This window comes from Kogia breviceps, chromosome 4 (assembly GCF_026419965.1).
Source record: "Kogia breviceps isolate mKogBre1 chromosome 4, mKogBre1 haplotype 1, whole genome shotgun sequence".
NCBI lineage: Eukaryota > Metazoa > Chordata > Mammalia > Artiodactyla > Physeteridae > Kogia > Kogia breviceps.
Window position 1 is genome coordinate 160,436,355 of NC_081313.1, and position 16,237 is coordinate 160,452,591.

Here is a 16,237-nt window from a genome sequence, read left to right on the forward strand (position 1 = left end):
CTCTATGTCTGTAGTTCAGTAACTTCCTGTAGCTTTTTTAATATGAAAAAAATTCTCCAACTTTCCTTACACAAACACCTGCAGGTTTTTACCTAATAAATCTTTCCTGAATGCAGGATGTATGTTAGCTATGTTTATTTATATATTAATATTTGCAAAAACCACAAAACATAAATGATATAATTAGGATCTCTTTCTGTTATCAAACTGAATGATAGCTATAGGAAATCAGTGAATCCCATTTATTTACTCTGTTCATTCCTTTGCACTTAAGTTCTTCCAGACTCATTCATCAAGTTCACTTTAGTTTATCTCAGTTTCTATTTTTGGCACCTCTGAGGTAGTGATGCTTTTTGTTTATTTGTCTGCTCATCTCCCTCCCCCATCCCTTCCCATTCCGTCCCTCTGGGAATACTCAGACTAGAGAAATCAATCTTCCACTACCATGAAAACATTTATTTGGGGCCAAACAGAGCTGATCTTTATCTTTGTCTTCAAAAGTTAGAAAATTCAGTTACTTTGGCAACAACTCAAGGATTAGGTAGGTTCTCCAAGTTTAACATAATAGAAAACTATCTAAAACACTTCTGTTAAAGATGTTCAGACAGTTAATAACGGAACTTCTATCCACAGAAAACAAGGTCCCCTAGAGGGGAAGCCAAGTCCTAGCCAAACTTTACTATGCACATTCCTAGGAGGGAGGGTGAGGGGAATGCGGTTCACCTCTCAGCCTGGCTGCCTGTCTGCCTGCGGAGTTGCAGTGCAGAGTATCATTGCAGCGCTTTTTCAGGGAGTAATGTGCCGCACTGGTTCAGGGCTTTGTCTTTATTCACAACACATTCCTGTGTCTCAGCTGGGGGGGTCGGGGGAGGAATGCACAGTTGCCTGCCAGCCTGTCCTCTTTGACTGTCAGCCGAATAAGCCGAATGGCAACTCTCCATTAGAGAGAGAGAGAGAGAGGCACATTGAGATACAGAAGAAGAAAAACCACGCAAAAAGGAGGCGGTTGGGGGGGGGGAGGATGCTCTCCGGCACACTCATATGTTAGGTCTCTGTGCAAAGGCAAAGGCGGAAGGCTGCAGGAGCAGCATCAGCAAGCTTTTGGGCCGTGGTTGTAACTATTGCCCATGAACACTGTCGTCAGGATGACTTTGAAGAGGCAATCAATTGCTTATGCGTAGAGCACTCCAGCTGTGCTAAAACTGGGAGTGCAAATACTCTCTTGTTTTCTATTTTAGAGACTTGCATCTTTTCCACACTCAACACTATCAAGACACTCTGCTACTACAGGTAAGATGCAGTTAAGATTTGTCTGCTCGTGACATCATTGTAGTTTTACACACTTTAATCATGACTACTTTTTAATATAACGTCTGGTTTATGTTGAAGTGCTTTGTTTTCTTGATTATTAGTCTCCCTTCAAGTAAACAGTTTTATTTTAAACAATGTAATTAAATGAAGGAACCACCAAATCTTACCTAAAAGGAATGTATGTGATTGTTTGCATTTCCATGAGCTCTGAGTTCATAGTTGGGACTTGATCTCAAACTGTGATCTGAGATGCAATTCATAGTATATACTATTTCTAAATGTACTAAATTATTCACTTTCATTTGTAAAAGGCATAATCCCTCCCTGGCTACAGTACTGCGTTGTACATATATGCTTTGTGCTATTTCTTTTTAACTTTAGTAGTTTGGAGGAACCAATGGTGAGGCATATAACTCGTGGAGTTTGATCAAATTATTACAATGTGGGGTAATTTACTCATTCAGAAACATGTGCTCTGATGGTCTTACCTAGAAGGTGTTATCATAAGAGTATATGTATATAATTAACAGGTAGCACAAACGTGAAATGTATGTAATTTTAAGAGAAAATACAAGGACATTGATAATTCATACACTGTACGATATTATTGAGTCTTAAGTTTGTTTTTTTAATTAAAATTTACCTTTGTTTTTATAACTGTGCTCTGTCTTTACCACATTATTATTTTTGGTGAGATTAGCTCTTAGGTGAGGTCACTCAGTATTGCTGAGGTTGCTGAGAAAACTGTAACCACAGAAACATATTAAGAACCTGTTAGGAGTCTATAGAGAATATAGGAGTAATACTGTCAACAGGTTTATAAAATTTTGCTCTGCTGAGTTTTGACAAGAGCATCTTGTAGTGTTAGTTACTTGTAATTTGGATTACATTTTGCTGTCCCATTCAGGGTCCCAGTAACTTGGAAATATAATTACATTGCTCTATGTGATCATAATTAAAAGTACTAGACGATTTTAATTATAAAGCCATTATTTTACTTGACATTTTAACTTAAACTAACCTCAATTAATATATATATGTTCTGTCCTTGTGTGCCTATAATGTTCTTTCTATTAACTCTATTTTATATAAGAGTTGCTCCTAATCAAATTCTCTCCCATGAAATATTTAAATGCTAGTAATCTGGAATCATTAAAATGACCCTTGGTAGTTAATGGCTTTAACTCTTACATACAATAAAATATATAGCAGAAGATTAAAGCAAATCCTAGAGGAGCACATGTTTAACAGTAAAGTATTGTGAAAATAGAAGCATTTGCATGCAAAAATACATAATTCATTGGAAGACTTGTGATTCTTGTTCCTGTGCATGACTTATTTCATTTTCCAATTTCACTTTACAAAAGGTTTAAATCAATGGGGAGTATATATGAAATATTCAATTGACTGAGGATGTGAAAATTAAAGAAGGAAAGAATTATTACTACAGTGGCTTTTTTAGGACTATTGGGAAGTTGGTAACTAGCATGAATGTAAAGAATTCATTTCAGAGTTTCTCCTAGGGTGCAAGAAAACAATCATGAAAAGTCGATGTGAAATATATGTCAATATGCAAAATTATTCCGAAGAAAAATGTGAATGATGAAAGAGTAGAAAGGAGGTTTATACTCTGTAATGAGTAGAATATTTTCAGTAAACATAGAGTAAATTCAATGGTCTTTCTTTTATGACTGGCAAGAAAATGGCGGTATCAAGAATACCATTTCTCAGGCACAAATGAAATCCCAATGGCCAAAAATCTGGTTGAAAAATAGCTGTTCTTTTTACTTAGCTATCATATTTGAATATACAGTTACTAAAATTGTATCTTGCGTGAAAGATTTCTTGGGATTATAAAGTTAGAAAAGTTACTTACAATCTATTTGGATTTTTAAAAGTGTATTGATATTTATATATATTTTTTGATTCACACAACTTATATGACTTTCTTTCTTTCTAGGGAATACATATAGTCAACAAAATGGTATATGTACTTTTGTTTTGAAACTTTACAGTATTAGTTTTAAGATTACTTATCCCAAATTATTTTGTCCAGTTATCTCTTTCCCCCAGAAAGAAACGTGTTCTAGATTTCCTTCTGCAATATACTACAGAAACACCATCTTTGTATTTACATACATCAGGGCAATATGTGTACTTCCATGATTTATGGACATTCAGTATCATGCTCATTTTGTCTTCATTTCCCCAAACTCTAGTTTTTCCAACTGTGTAAGAACTTTTAAAATGTATGATAAGAATAAATTTATAATTAACATGATTTCCAGGGCCTTGGACTTTTAAACTATTTCAGAGAGAAACTTTTTTTTAGTCATAAGGAATATTCATCCTATTAATAATACTTTAAAATAATTATCCCAAAGTTGCCCAAAACATATTGGTCGGAATATGTCCCTGCTTTCAATTTCTTTATAGTTTCAGCTAATTGAGAAAGTTTGGAAAAGTTTCCTTTCAATATCATTTTATGTTGAGCTAGATCACAAGCTGGAAGTTTATCTGGATCTTTAATAATATGAGATAAGATGATATAGTCATTATTACACTTTCTGTAACATTTGTTGAGTTTTAATGTGGTACAGAGCATATTAGCTAAGATGGAGCTTGGGTACGTTAATTTTGAGGTTTTGGCTGATGTAACAACAGTGGAAACAAAAAATTTTGTGTCCTTGTTATTTGAGAGGAATTTAAACTGTTATCTGCATGTATATTGCATCAACTATTTATAACTTGTTGAGATAGATTCTGTTTTCATTGATATGACAATGGTCTACTGAAATAGTCCTTAATTTTCTACAGGAATTTTGTTTTGATAGTTCTGGAATATCACATGAATCTCTCATTTGGAATTATGGACAGTTGCTCTGAAATTACAAAAAAATTAAAAAGATCATATTTCTAAGCCCTTTTCATGATGACTTTAATATTGATGCATGAATAGAAATAGCTGCAACTAAACAATTCTGAAATAACAAGCAAGAATAAGTAATGAGAGACCTCCAGCTAGTTTTCTGGTTCATTTACTTCACTTAAAAATATTCTTAGACTGTGGTGTGGATACTGGAAATCAAAGCTTACTGATCTCAGTGACCTAGTAGAACTGGCAAGTAGCAGCTTCTTCCTGCTACCCAGAGGCACAAGTTAATACTGACCCTTAGGAAGAATGTTTTGGATTGAAATAGTTGTTGTATATTAAGTTATCTAAATGTAAAATATGGGTCTGTCCAAAGAAGAATAATCATAGTTGTAAAATGCTGATTGGCTGTTTTGAAGTCAATTGCAGTCTACATTTTAAAGGTCATATTATAGAAGTCTGAAATAGTCATAAACATCCAAGATCCAAAAAATCTGACCTTTGTATTCTTTTTCCCAAATAAGTAATAATATTTCTATTCACATATTACACAACCATCTTTAAAAATATAGTAACAGGTGTGCCTTGCTTCAAAGAGTGCCGGTACAGGAAAACTTGTTCATTCAATAAAATACTAAATTGCAAAGTTTATTGTTAGCTTTAAAATATTTTTTTCCAAAAGAGGTAGTTAAAACAGTTTTTAAAGACCAAGCTTATTTTTAAAATATCCAAGGCCATTAATTTTATTTAAAAATTGTTTTATATGCACATCTTTAGAAACCTAACCCCCAGGCAAAGTAAAGTAGATTTGCAACCACAAGTACATGAGTATATGTGTGAATTCACAAATGGAAACAATCCTAATTTTAAAACAAAGTGCCCCTTCATTTACTTTCCTAAAACCATGTGCGTGCAAAATGACAAAACTGTCTCAGTTTATACAATCATTTGTCTGTTATATAACAGCAGTATATATAACAAGGTAAATGAACTTGCATATAAAGGTTAAATTGTTAGTTTTGTAGTGTGTGAAAGTCGGAGATTAAAGAGTTTTCCTTACATGAACTTTCTTTAACAGATTAAAGGGTTTCTGACATTTCAGGAAAGTTCTGTTCAAATTAGATCCCTGTGTTTTCTTTAATCTGCACAGGCAAATATTACATGCTTTAAGGTTACTCTTAGAAGGTTACAGATTCCAATTAATTAGTTTCTGCTGATAGATACATACATAGTAAATATAAACCATAGGGTGCCAATGGAGAAATAAATTCAATTTCTACAAGAAAAGACTGGGATCAATATTCTCTTTTAAGTATTTGTGAGAAAACATACTACTCATTAGGCAATTATTTAATGAAGGCAAAGTTCTAGTTGTGATTAAAAGAGATTATATTAGCACTTCAAAAGACAGTATGTAATGTTTAATCTTTGTTTAATAAACACAAAATATGACTTAGGATTCTTAAAAATTGATATTTTTCCAAAGATCCTTTTATGTTTTTGGAATGCAAATGATCATTGTTTTTCACAGAAAATATTATAAAAATAGATTAATTGTCATGTAATTCAATTTGTTATTATTTTGTTCAAACAGTAACCAGAACATTTAGTTGTGTGAAATAAGGAAAGAGGTGTGACAAGCAAGTAAAACTACTTCAGTTCAGAGTATCATTTTACACCTCTATATGCTATAAGAATTCCCAAATCATATTTGCAGAATATATTTCTCATCATCTGCAACATCTATAGAATGTCATCACCCTATCTTCCTTTTTTAAAACGTAGGTCTTCTAAATGATGCTTTATTTCGAACTGAAAACATGTGGTAAATCCAGATGTTGAAACACAATCACTCCCCAAAGGCTTACAGTTACAGGTTGATTCAAGTATGGTTATGTATAAATATACACATCAGATTGCTAATTTATAATTAGAATACAGGCTGTGAAGTGCATAAAAATTGTTAAGAGGCCACAGTTGGCTGTGTAAATTCCTTGTTTAAATGAAAATTCACTTTCTGCCCCCTCAGTGTAGCACATCTGATAGAGTCAATGAATTCTTACAGAAGTGTTTGTATATGTAAAAGAATAGATAATAGATATGACAATAGTATCTGTGTGAGAAGTATGATTTGCCTGACCACCCTGCTTTAAATAAATTTGGAATGGCATCATTGGTCCAATAGGGAAATTCTAGGGTTCAAATTGTTTAAAATCATTCATTCCTCTAGTCATTTACAGTGATTAAGGCATAAAGAAAGAAATTGATTACAGGAATAATAACTTAATTGTTTTGATTTCCTAACAGTTTATTCAAACCTCAAACTAACAGGAAGAAAATCAGAAAGAAAACTCCTTTCCCTAAGGAAAGCTAACATTTGCTAACTAAGGATATTTGTAATGCTTTGCTGGCTAATTTATCCAGACAGATAAAATAAAAGCAGTGGTACATGATGGAACAATAGTGAAAAGAGCAGACAGATTTATGAACCATGGTGACTCTTCTGGGACTCCCCCCCCATAATTGAATTTTTTTAACTTATACATTTTATTGCTTTATATTTTCCTTTTTCTATCCTTTTTGTAGTCACATTTCCAAGAGTCTGAACAAGGGTATGAAAGCCCATCTTCAGCATTTTTAGTTCAGAATTTATTATGCATGTTATAATCAGATCTCCCAAACCACTCAATAACTTTCCCTCTAGTCAAAGCACTGTCACCAAGCCAAAACTGTAAGGTTGAAATGAGCAAGAGAAACTCTGCTATCAATGATTGGTGCATGGTGTTAATTTTCACCTGTGTGGGAAAGGAAATAGACTCTGCTTGGATGAGGGCCATGTTATAAGAAGGAAAGTCTTACAGTCTAATAAGTCCCCTGTGTTAAATCCATCTTGGAGCAATCTTGGGCCTACTCCTTAAATTAATGGAGACCAGGCCTTACAAAGATGGGGAAAAATAATTGAGTCTACTGCAAAATTCCATATAAGGCTTGAAGCATGCGGCTAATATAATAGATATAGTCTTCCTTATTTCTAATAGAAGGGGGCAAGGGAAAAGAAGAAGCCAAACAGATTTAATTAACCGCTCTCATTTTCTAAACATCAGGAGTGAAGAGCCTCCTTGGTCAACTTGTAATTAGAGAAATATTGCCTGATCAAAGGGAACTTTTAGAATAACTAATAATTAGTACTACTACTGTTTCTGATGTTGCTGCTACGAATACAGATTGAATATTTTACCATATGCAATTCTAGACATTTTTTATGCATTATCCAATTACAAAAACCGTATAAAATCAAAATTAGTAACCCTGTATAAAAATGACAAAATAGACTTGTTTACATTAAATATTTCGTTCAAGTACTTAGAACTGAACGACAGTTCTGTGTGTTCTCTAAAACCTATAATCACTAAGATTTGATATTTACTATTCTAGGAATCTGCATACTAATTAATGGGAATTAACAAGATACAAAATAGCCAGTAGAAAAACAGAAAGGAAGCAGTCATAATACAAAACTTAAAGGGTTTTAAAAATTAAGCTATGAAGCTTAAAGGGTTTTAAAAATCAACTTCGGTAATCCATCCTTGCTAGTAACTATACCCATTTTGTCTCTTTTTTATATATTTATTTTACAAGTCTGAAATATATGCTCCCTAAAAATGCTAAAACTGCTAAAATTGCTAAAATTGAACAAATTTCAATTTTATTTTTCATTCCAAGAATTTATAAAGTAGTTGTTTTCAACTAAATTGTCTAAGTCATGGGCGTGTCAAAACATCAACATTATGTCCTGTCATAGAAATGCAAATAGGTCCTCCTTATTGCAGCTTAGTGCCGCTAGCCAAAAACAATGGATCTGCTTGGTATATTTAAGTCAGGCTGGCTCACTGGCCAAAGAGTTCCCTCAAACATTCTTAAAATTTTAAAACTAGCACCATCTGTGCAATGTAAATTGCAACAATTTATTTGTTACGTTTTTCAATCAGGGTCAAAGTAACCTAGTGTATGCCAGTCTTTATCTCAGATATTCCACTTGAATCCCTTTGGATATCAAGTATGCTGATAGATTGTTACAAATCATTAGCTGAATAACCTCAATTCATTTCATGAAGTCATTTTTTAAAAAAATCATAGATGAGATAGAATCAGTATAGATACTTTAAACACTTAAACTACAGTGTACATCTGCATTGTGATTATATTTACAAAAACTTTTATGATGTGTTTTCATGGGAGAGTCTCCAAACACATGCCTAATTAATTCCCTAACTTAAATCTTAAAATCTGTAGATCACTCTACTTAAAATAAGGAAGATCAAGCCTTACAAGCCTTCATTCCACTTAGCCTTTCCCCAGTCCTTATTCTAGAAACACCTGTGTGTGTGTGTGTGTGTGTGTGTGTGTTTAGTTTAGATAAATAGGTAGATAGGTAAACAGATACACAAATGTCTCCACATAGAAACTGTAAGATTTACTGATTTGCTCACTTGGAATGAAGTTTAAAGTGTCTCAGAAATACCTACATTTGGCAAAACTCAGATTTGTCTACATCTAGCAAAATTCAAAATATTAAGAAGAAGAAATATAAAAAGTCATAAAGAAGAGTTATGACTTAAAAGTAATTCCAAACTTTCTTAGATTTGCTAAAACTACACTCAAGAGTGAATCAATATCCTAGAACGGTAAGCGACACCCTTGCACTAAATTGGGTTTTATCCTATCGTGCAATAGTTACCTGCATGTTTCAGGGATTGTCAAGATTTAGTCTTCAATTGTGCATATTTAGCTTCCTTTTCTTTTTTTCTTTTCTTTTTTTTTTTATTTTTGTGAGTAAGGTTATTATAGTTCTGCCCTTCCTGATCATTATTATCAGAGTTCTTTGATTGTAAGAATGTTTGGAGGGTATGTAGGCTGGTTGAGTAAATTACTACCTAGCATCTACACTTTCAATGACAAAACTAGATGAAACATTACTTACTACCTCCAAGCTTTCGATGCTGTTTTGACAAGGTGACAGTAGCCACAATTCTCAGCTGTCATTTTGTTAGGAAACAGGAACCTATAGATTTCCCACACCATAAATCTGGTTTTCAAGACAAGCATGGAGGCAAGAAGTTGGAGCTGCAGGTCCTACCCAAATTCATCCAGTGTGCAGATCAAGGATATAGTAACAGCATTTGGCTAAGGTTCATGTGTGTACAGGAATCAATTGAATGTTGGCTTAAAATGTTGGTTTAAAAATCAATGATAAAATAATAAAACAGACAAAGCAGTTTGGGATTATAATGCAAAGTATAAGTGAATATCCATGATTCCATTCTGATATAAAAAATGTTTGAAAAAATACATAGATGAGAGAATAGACAAATCTGCCATACAGAAGACTACCAAATAATTTATGTAAATACTCTGCCTCAAGGAGGGGGAGCATAATTCTCCACTACTTAAGTTAGGTGCTGAATGGTGACTTTGTTCCATGGAGTGCAGTAGGGAAGGGGATGAGGGGAAGAGGAATTCTATAGTAGAGAAACTTGACACACACTACCTCAGCCAGGTGGTCAAAGTTGACATCAATAGTGTGTCAAGTAAAAGCAAAAACAGACTTAGATAAGGAGAAAGTTTATTCAAAAAGACTTAAAATAGGAGGACGCTCCAATCCCAGAAATCTGCAAGTACCTCAGATTTAAACAGTAAAAGTCTTTTCTTTTATAGAGTAAGGAAGGGTAGGCAGTAAGTAGGGGGAAGTTGGGTGTCATGAGCTGAATTTTGTTCTCTCTTTCTTCAAGTTTATATGTTGAAGCCCTCACCCCCAGGACCTCAAAATGTGAATGCTTTTGGAGACAGGGCCTTTAAAGGGGTAATTAAGGTTAAATGAGGTCAAATGTATGGGGCCTTAATGAAATCTGACTAGTACCCTTACAAGAAGAGGAAATCTGCACACACTAAGAATACCAGGGATGAATGCACACAGAGGAAAGAGCACTTGAGGACATAGTGAGAAGTGCAGCCATCTGCAAGCCAAGGAAAGAAGTCTCAGAAGAAACCAAACCTGCCAACACCTTGATCTTTGAATTCTAGCTTCCAGAACTGTGAGAAAATTAATTTCTACTGTTTCAGTTACCCAGTCTGTGGTATTTTGTTATGGGAGCCGGAGCAAACTAATACATTATTCAAACTAGCAGGAATAACAACCAGTGTGGTTTGATACAGTATGTGTCTCACTGTGCTTATCCAATTTTCAGAAAATGGATAAAGGGGGCATGTTCTGCATTTTAGTGTTGGCTTAGGCTTGTGGGCAAGCAAAGGTCAGGGCTTTGTGGAGAGGAGAGAAACCTGACAAAAGTCTGATTAAGGCAGACCAGAAGGTAAGGAATGGGCAATTGTGAATGCTTGGTCAAGTGATGTCATGTTGATAGTGTGTACCCTTGATAGGATGTGATGAGAATGGCACTTCAAATTTGTTGTCTTTCTCCCCAGAACCCATAACCTCAGTATAATCATGAAAAAAATCAGACATATCTCAGTTGAGAATATTCTGCAAAATAACTGACCAGTATTTCTTAAAACTGTCAAGGTTATAAAAAACAAGAAAAGCCTCAGAAACTGTCATAGTCAAGAAGAGCCTAAGGAGACATGACTATTAAATGAAATGCAATATCTAAGAATCCTGGAATGGAAAAAAGACATTAGGGAAAAACTAAGGAATTCTGAGTAAAGTATGGACTGTAATTAACAGTAATGTATTGATATTTGTTCATTACTGTGACGAATGAACCATAGTAATGTGAGCTGTTAGTAATAGGTAAAACTAGGTGTGGGGTATATGGGAATTGTGTACTATCTTCACAGTGTTTTGGAAATCTAAATCTATTCTAAAGTAAAAAGTTTACTGAAAACAAATAGTGATAAATAAAAACAAAGAATCTCAATAGTAGTCCATTTCAGACAACAAGGTAGCACAAATACATCACTAAAAAGTTTAAATAAGCCTTGAAATACTGCCCAATTATAAAACATGATCCAACTACCACTTTAGGGGATTGTGGCTTTGGTGGAAAGTAAAATTATTTTTGCATTTACCAAATTCTACAAAAGTAAAATTCATTTGCTTTATGCAAGGTGCCAATCAATGCAGAGATTAGGATACTAACTCATGTGCATTTACTTCTAGAACATATTTCCCCCTAAGTTTCCAAACATTTGACCTGGATGGAATCAGTCCTATAGCCAGGCCTTCACAGATTATCCTCAACCCCATGATTTTCAGCGCCTTTCTTTTGGGGTAAGATCCCTTATTGCCATGAGTGTTATCACCCTCCTTGTGTACCTTACTAATTGACTCGTGTTATTCTACGAATTTAGACTGTTAGTTTTGAATTCTTAAAGTATATATGTTACCAAGTAAAGGGCTCACTGCCCAACACTCACAGAGGCTAATACTATAGCACTGGATTTGAGAAAAGAAAAGCTTAACTATGAGATCAGCCAGCAAGGAGACAGGAGACAAGGCTCCAATCTGTCTCCTCACCTGGAGTTCAGTCAGACTTTTGAATCAGGGGAGGGCGGCTGGTACGCGGAAGTGCTGGTGGGGCAGGTTTCCACTGGAGGGCTCTGGAACTTGGTCATATATGGTAAGGTCTGGAAAGGGGCTTTAGCACTGGATCTTCGTGAACAACAGACCCATCACTTCTGAAAGGGTTCAGCGTTCAGGTTCTGGTCATGTTCCATTCCTTTGGTTTCGCTGGGGGTGGGGGAAGGAGAAAGTTTGGTTCCGGGTGTTGTCTGAGATAAACATTTTCTACTCTGTGCATGCTTTGCCTGCATGGCTCACAGTTTGTTCTGTTGTCTCTGAAAAACAACTCAGTATCTTGTTAGAAACAGGCCAGGGCCAGTTTGAGGCTGTTTCTGTAGTTACGTATATAATACTAAATGCAGTCCATTTAATAAGTATCCCATCTTTTCCCTACATAAAATTCCAGTAGCAGCAGGAACAAAGTCTATTCCACATAACTACCTTTATTGTACTTTACTCAAATAAAAAAGTTACTTTTCTTTCTGCCTCTGATAGCATCCCTCCATGTGCAAAGAAATGAATGCTGACTTTGTTTGTGTCAGGAAGCATTGTCTCATTGCAGTATTTCCATTGATGAAAATACTTTTATGAACCATTGTCAAATCAGAGCTATCTCCCACTTAAGAAATCACCCTGCAAGGATACTGCAGAAATAAGCTTTTGTGCCCGTAGACTTGAAAATTTTATCACACTCTTCACTTGGCATTTGTGTTTAATTCTGTCTTGCTTTGAATTTTAAAAAAATCATTTCTGCTTTCTTAAGGATAATCAAAAAGGGAAGTAAGAAGGAAGGTGACTGGGCAAATGATAGTCATTTGATTTTACTGGCTATTTGTCATATTTTTTGCTCACTTCATAATTAAAATCTGATAGCTGCAGGAAAAAAAATCTCCCAAGAAAAATAGTTACTATTTGAGAGATTTTTTTTTATTCTTTGAAAAATGGGTTGACGCTGGCAAGTTTGAATTATTACAGTTATAGAATTTTATTTTTCCTAGGTTCAATAATTTAATGTGATTAGCCTATTGGAAAATGAATATAATATTTCAGTAGCTCAAAAACATGATCTGTATGTATGTATTACACTTACAGTTTAATCAGAAAACTAATGAGATGCGATTGCCAATCTGATTGTTGAGGATCTGGTACAGTAAATTTCTATTAGCAGACTTGACTCTTTCTCTTCCAGCTCTGCATTCACCCAACCTTAGAATATAGGGATTATTACATTGGACACCTGCCATTCTGGCCTTTGGAAACCATACACCTGTAAAACCACCAAATTAATTACAGCTCAGAATAAAGGAGTACTAGAAGATGTAACTACTTGTGAATTTACCTTAATAGAACAAACTATGGGACAGATTGACTATGGCTATTAATTAAATGTAAGTGAACTAATTAACAGAAATAAAGTTTGTTAGGGTAATATTATTTAGCTAGAATTTATATTTTTATAAGGGAGTATATATATATACATATATATTTGTAATATATTATAAAGTATTGCTCATAGTAGAAGAGGTGCACATTTTCAGTGTCATTAACTCTGCTTTTGAAATTAGAAATATTTGTCACCTTTCTAGGCAACTCACAAAACTTGTTGATGAAATTATACTCTGACATACTGTTTTCCTTTAACACTAGTCACCTCTTATGATTTATAGTAAATTCATATTTTAAATCATTTTCCACACTTAGCTTCCAATGTCTGAGTCTCATTCTCACAAACATTATAATTTCTAATGATAATCCTAACAAATGTAGAGCTTGAATTGATGGAATGAATGAACAATCTCATTTTGGTTGTTGTAATAAAACCAACATGCCATTGTTGGATTTCATTTTGGTATGATTGAGCCAAATTCCATTATGTATAAAACATTGGATTTTAAATCTAGTCAATAAAAGACTTAAGACAGATTTTTACTTTCTTGCTAAAAGCCAGCAAACTTGTTTAGACAGTAAAGCCTGAATCAGAAATCACAGTAAATGCACAGTATTTACTTGCTAATAAAATAAGTAATACAAAAACAATATTAATAAACACAGCTGCCATGTACCAGACATTGTATTAAGTGATTTACCATATTATTGTAGCTTATCCTTTTAAAAAGCCTCTGAGTTATTATTACCACAGTTTTTAGTCATGAAGATTTGAAGCCAAGAAGTTTAATAATTTGTCCAAAGATACAAATATAATGAGTGCTGAAATTGAAATTTGAACCTAGGTCAGCCTGACTCCAAAGCCATGCCTTTTATTATTTTGTTGGACTACAATTTAGTTACCTATGAATGAGCAATGCTTTCCATGGAAAAGAAGGAAAACTGATAAAAAGGGTATGAAAATTAACTTGAAGTGAAACTCATTGTTAAAGAACAAGGTTGATTCATGATTTCTATACTGCAAAGTAACCCAATACCGCAGTTATTCCATAATAAACTGTTTTTCAAAAATGACCACTGCTACAGAAAAAAAGTACATCTCTCCTTTAAAAACATTGAGATGTAAAATTGTTAGGAAAAAGTCATATATATATATATATATATATATATATATATATATATATATACACATACATACACACACGGATACACACACACACACACATATATATTAGTAGTGGAATTCTTTTGTGTAGCGGTTGCTTAGACCACTAACTACTTGAGACAGGGGCAGGCAAATTAGAGGGGGAAGTAGTGGAGAAGTTCAGTGAAAGGCAGACTGAGCCAACTGAAGATCAATCCACAGTGAAGGCTAAGAGCTCTCTGAGTAGATAATGTAAATCAATAGAAAATATGATTGGACTTTGAAAGGTGTGATTTTTCAAGCTACTTAATGTCAATTAATATCTCTGAATTTATCTCTAAGAAGTTTGCAGGTGGTATATTCTTGAGCTCCTCTAATCATCTTGCCAATTTCAATCCCATGTGTCCCAAACTTGTATAAACTTTCATTCCAAGATCTAGGTTTTAACACTTGAGCTCCTACTATGGGCAAAGTAAAATGCTAGGTGCCAATGATACAATGATAATCATTTAGCACAGTGACGATTAGCCCACAGTCAGCCCACAACCTAGTGTTAAGTAAATGATCAGAAATCCCAGAACAGATTGTGTCAGTAAAATAATTGGTGCTTCAACAGCCCCAATACTAGGCCCTATAGAAGTCCTGCATTACCTAATCGTGGAGGATGTATGAGTTTGTTAGAAATTAAAGATGATAGAGATTAAGCATCCTTCATCTCTAACCCGTGCCTGGTTCTCTTACAGAAATTTACTTCAGAACTAATAGCTGTTACTTAAGAATACTATCTCTCAAAAACCCTTTTAGAGAATGGGCTTGGAGTTCTGGGTGTGATGCACTCTGTTTCTTTCCAGCTGAGTGTTACATTGGGCACGCTTTTGTTTCTTCTGCTTTAAAATGGGGACGATAATTGTGCTTACCTTATAATTTGGTGTGAAAATAAAATGGGTGTATGTGAAACTATTGCAACATACATAAATATCAGCAAGAATTATTGTTAGCCTATATTTACATAGTATGACTAGTTTTCAATGTTTAGTTGAATAGACTGATTAGCTGCTTAGGACAATGGTTTAAGAAGAAATAAGAGAGACTATCAAACATATGAGAATCATACACACACAGAAATTAATCTTATTTTGAATATGAAATCTTAAATATATTAAATAAACTAAAATTCACATGAGACCTCAATCTTTGACAATCCTTAGAGAAACTGAGATCACCTTATTTTTCATTAGTACTAACAAAACTTTCATATTTCTGTTTGAAAGAGCATTGTAGAGGGCATTTGTCATTGTTATTTAATATTATTCTGGGAAAATGAAACAATATCCATCATTTCCTTTGGACTATAGTTAAGGCATTGAGTGAAAAAGTATGGATACATGAACACATGTCTGTTCCAAAATCTAGGATCCTAAAACAGACTCTAAGTAACTAATGGAAAAATTTGAAAAGTCTATAAATTTTTTTCCATTTAAAGTCTCTTTGCATGCACTTCGGATTTTTATAGCTCCAGAAAATATATGCATTTCCAGGATGACATATGCTATTCAAAAAGTTGAATTTCACAAAAGAATGTGAGTTAGAAACCCTCTTCTCTAGCAAGGCATCTTAACAAGGGGCAGATTATTGATCTAGGTTCTGTCCATGGATTTGTCAAAGTGTCTGTGCACTATTATAAATCATATTAATACTTGAGGGATATGTACACATGTACATTTTGTAGTTTTTAAGCTTTCATCAGATTCTAGGAGAGCATGGCGTTAAATGGTTAAGAACAGCCATCATAAAAGAAATTTTCAAAATTGCATCCAAGTAAATGAAATTGTTTGCCATACTACTTTTTCTTTTTCCTTTGTTTCCTCAGGTCTATTATATACTTCATCAATCCCTCTCAAATTCAGAACTTCAGTAACATTTAACAGTAAAGAATTCACAAATCTCT

At 34.0% G+C, this 16,237-nt stretch overlaps 1 protein-coding gene across 1 annotated transcript in view; it reads left to right on the forward strand.

The window, feature by feature from the left end:
- The first annotated feature begins 687 nt into the window (after positions 1 to 687).
- TENM2 (teneurin transmembrane protein 2) overlaps positions 688 to 16,237 on the forward strand; it is a 3,844,234-nt gene continuing 3,828,684 nt past the window's right edge. Inside the window, exon 1 of the mRNA XM_067032280.1 lies at positions 688 to 1,290. The gene's annotated coding sequence lies outside the window, so the exon portion shown is untranslated. The remainder of the gene's footprint in view (positions 1,291 to 16,237) is intronic.